General features: G+C 59.8%; 1 pseudogene; it reads left to right on the top strand.

Moving 5' to 3' along the window:
* Positions 1-399: 399 nt before the first annotated feature.
* Positions 400-3322, top strand: LOC123158868 (uncharacterized; annotated as a pseudogene).
* Positions 3323-4308: the final 986 nt, after the last annotated feature.

Raw genomic sequence — 4308 nt, 5'->3', positions numbered from 1 at the left:
TGAGGGTTGACCTACTCTTGGGGGTTCATGGCGGCGGTGAGGTCTTGGGTTTCGGTACCCTTCAACGACGCCCGAGGTTTTGCTGCTTTGCATTGAGCTTTGGATCCCTCTATGTGTGATGGTGGCCAGGTGTGGCCTAGAGGAGGTGCAGGGCTGTCTTGACGGATCATTGCCCTTCGCATGGTCTATGGCTCTCTCAGGCGTGACATGCCTTGCCACTGGGATGCCCTTCGACGGTGTCTGCGACTCTCCTAGCTCTTAAGGTGCAGAGTGATCGCAAAGCAGCTGGTGACTTATTCTCTTCGTCTTTTCGGTGGCGGATCTCCTTTCGACTGGTCCAACAAAGGTAGCTCCCACTCCAAAACGACTCGTAGACCAATAAGCCATACTTAACTCATATCATTTGTAGTGGCTAGGAGCTGTGAAGATGCGAGCGCCCTCGCTCCTCCCTGCTGCGCCTGCGCTCGCGCCGCCGGCGGTGGCCGCGCCCTGCTCCGACCTCGCCTTCGCGTCGTGGTTCATGCCCCTCCCACCTCCCCCTGTCGGCGGCCCCGGTGGCGCCTCTGCCTTTGCCCGTCCCACGCTGCAAGGAAGCCCCCGACACTTCGCACCGCCGGATCCAGATTCAACACTGGCGGGGCATGGTGGATCTGGAGCCGCTGCCTCCGAGGAGTTCGTGCCCGACTCGCAGCCAGGCGCGTCGGCTCCGGGTCTGGCCCTAGCTGGGTCGGGGCATGGCGCCGCCGCCGCCTCATCCCCGCGCATTCAAGTGCGGGCGGGCGCTGGCATTAACTGTGGAGTTGCGGGGCAGCTCGCTTCCTCCTTCCTCTCTGCTTCTGGCGTTCCTTCAATGACGGGCGCGGGGCGCGAGGCGGAGGTGACCGGCGGCTGGCACATCGTCACATCGCGTAATGGCCCGCGCCGCCCGGCTTTGGCCGCTCCTGCATTCAAGCCGGCGCCCATCCCTCGCTGGCTTCAGGGGCGCTGCTGTCGGTGCCTCCACCGCGGGCACAGGGCTGAGAGTTGCCGTGACCCGATCCGCTGCTCCCGTTGTCTACAAAATGGGCACAAATCGCGCGGCTGCAAGAACAACTGGAAGCCTCTGAGCTCTCTCGACAGTCTCCGTGTGCCCCCACCACCGCTGCCTCGCCCCTCTGCTTCTCTTGCAAACCGTGTGGCTCCGCCCCGTCTGGGCCGGGGCTGGGAGACCTCTGCTCAGCGCCCCCTGCTGCAGTCCAACGCAACGGCTGCCGTGATGCAGCGCATGGGCGACGCCGCGCTAAGGCCAGAGGAGGACTTCGTCGTCGTTCTGGCGACACCTGAGATGCAGGCGGAGGCAGCCATCCTCGCCTCCAACTGTGCTATGGCCTGGCTGGAGGGGGCCAGGCAGGACATCCCCTGCCACCAGGTGGCTGCCGAGCTCGCGACGGCCCTGGGCGCGAGACCGGCCGACGTCGAAGTTGTCAAGCACTACCCCGAGCAATTTTTGGTGTGCTTCATGCATCAACACCACTGCGTCGATGCGTGTCTCGTGGTGATCTTCGTGGCAATGGCCACCGCATCTTCGTGCGTGAGTGGAGGCTCAAGGCTCATGCAGACAACGAAGACCAACTCCATCATGTCCGTCTCTGCTTGGAAGGCGTCCCGCTGCACGGCTGGAACCACTCCATCGCCACCTTCCTCATCGGCCGAGGTTGCTCCCTCGACTACATCGAGCCTCGATCGCTCCGCAAAGAGGACACAAGGGACATGGCGCTTTGGGCTTGGACGTCCAACCCCAGTGCCATCCCCAAGGTCAAATGGCTCACTCTCCCGGCCCGTGGTCACCGCCGCAGCGGACGCCGAGGTCTCCGTCACCGCGTGCTCATCCACCTCGACCTCCACGAGGACCACTCCAAGGCCGGGGACGACGACGACAACCCGCCGCCACCGGACGTCCATGAGTTCACTTGGTACAGGAAGAAGGTGGACGGCACGTACACGCCAAGGGAGCGCGGGCCTACCCAGGGATGTGCAGAACACCGCGGTGGCAGGCGTGAAGACGAGGGCGACCGTGACGGCAGGCGTGGCCGTGACGATGGTCGCGCACGGGAAGGCTGGGGTGCCAGGGTCCGGCGCTCGCTCTCCCGAAACGCTCGGGACCGGCATCAAGGGGAGGTCCAGAACCGTTCAAGGGACCGCTCCGGTGGCCGCCGGCACGATGGCAACAGCCTGGCTGCTTCGCCCGCACCTATGGAGGGACCTGCTGCTGCTCTGGTTCTTAGGGGATCGGGCTCGGCCAGTGATGCGCCTGCTCGCGCCCTCGAGCTGGTGGTCGTCCGTGGGCGCAGCCCGACGTGTCCGACATCGCCACGCTCCTCCAGGCGCCGCTCGCAAGATGAAAGGACCCCCCGGCGTCCCCTCCGCTCTCTCCGACAACCGTTCTGCCGCCAAGCCCAGTCTCCAAACGCGCTGAGGCCGCGGCTTCCCGTCTTGCGAGCCCTGCACCCAGCCAGGCTATGTTGGAGCTCTGCGCGCCCACTTCGCTCGTGCTGCCTCTGCGGTCACCCTCTAGGCCGTCGGGGTTTCAGTCATCCCCACACCGCCCCTCACTAGCTCTGGCGCCCTGCAGCGCACGCCTTCTCCTGCTCGAGGCCATGCTGCAACCAGCTCTGGTGATGCCATGGAGCCTATCTTTGTGCAGCGTCAGGGGGGCATTCTTGCTATGCCCGACTCCCTCCCTCCTAGGCCTCCTACGGTTCGTCGGAAGACTATTGCTGGAGTAAGGATTTCCAGCAAGGGGGCCTCTCTCTGCAGAAAGTGAAGCGTGGGGGTCCCCGTGTGGCGGTTCCGGCAGCCAAGGCGGCGGAAAAGCTGGTCAGTCGGTCACTGGGAATTACCAGGGATGGAGAGGACGTAACAGAGGCCACGCTTGCTGATTTTACAGCCAAGTTCAAGGAGAAGCTGGCCCCGGAAGTGATCATTGCCATGAGAGATTTCTTCCACCTTGATGATGCTGCTGTCAATGGCGTGGAGGATGCGCTGATCGAGCACGGCGGCGAAGGAACACTGGAGATGATCCAAGAGGAAGGTGTGGCCCTACAGAGCATAGGAACACAGTAGGAAGCGGCTTGTTTGCCTAGTTCGTCGTCTTTGTGCAATTTTAGTTGTCATGTTAGCTATCCACTTCCCTGTTGTGTGTGTTAGCCTGCTGGCTGTAGGAGGTTTTACTTTGGGTCTGTTTAGTGGCGCCTGGCTTGGCTTTGTGTTGTACCACTTCCAGTATGGGTGTGTCCCAGTGGGGCTTGTATCTCCCTTCCTTTTAATCGTGTTGTTGCTGCTAGCTGTTTGGCATCGTCAACTCTGGACTGGCCAAAGTGTTTACCCTTGTGCTCAATGACATCACAACCAATAAATATCCTAAGCTGGAACGTGCGTGGGCTGAACTGCCCGACCAGGAGAGCTACAGTCAGTTCTACGATTGCTGACTCCTCTTGTCAAATTGTGTGTTTGCAAGAGACAAAGCTTGAGAACGTTGATAAATATGTGGCAGCCTTCCTTGGTGGTAACCGGCTGAGAAGTTTTGCGCAGCGCCCGGCTACAGGTACGAGGAGTGGCATCCTCTTGCTATGGGACGACAATGCTGTTGAGGTGTCCGACATTTCTACTTCGACCTTTTGCCTCTCCGCCAAGGTTCACATCCGGTCGACCAATGTGTGCTTCAAGTTAACATCTGTCTATGGACCCACTAATCACGCCAGCAAAGATTCCTTCTTTGCCGAGCTTGTCTCCCACAAACCTTTACCGGGTGATGCTTGGTTGGCCCTTGGGGATTTTAATCAAATATACCGCGCAAGAGATAAAAACAAGAGAAGGGTAAACCGGAGTAGGATCAATTGCTTCCGTGCTGCACTACAATCTTGCGAGCTCAAAGAGATTCATCTCCAAAACAGGCGCTTCACTTGGAGCAACGAGAGGGAAAACCCCACCCTTTGCAAGCTCGACTCCTTTTTTTGCAATGCGGAGTGGGACATGGCTTTCAACACACACGTGTTACATGCTTTATCATCTTCCCTCTCGGATCATTGCCCCCTTCTGCTCGCCGACGATAAGGGGCCTAGACGGCCACGTTCTTTCAAATTCGAAAATTTCTGGGTATCTTTGCCCGGTTTCGGCGACGTGGTCCAGAAGGCGTGGGATGAGCGAGTCAACCATACAGAGCCTTTCCAAATACTCCATCACAGGCTAAAGAAAACTGCGGTACGGCTTACAGAGTGGAGCAAGAATTTTTTCTCCAAGGCCAAGATCCAGCTTCATGCGGCTCACCTT

This window comes from Triticum aestivum, chromosome 7B (genome assembly GCF_018294505.1).
Source record: "Triticum aestivum cultivar Chinese Spring chromosome 7B, IWGSC CS RefSeq v2.1, whole genome shotgun sequence".
NCBI classification, from domain to species: Eukaryota; Viridiplantae; Streptophyta; class Magnoliopsida; order Poales; family Poaceae; genus Triticum; species Triticum aestivum.
This window is presented reverse-complemented; position numbering and strand designations above follow the sequence as displayed.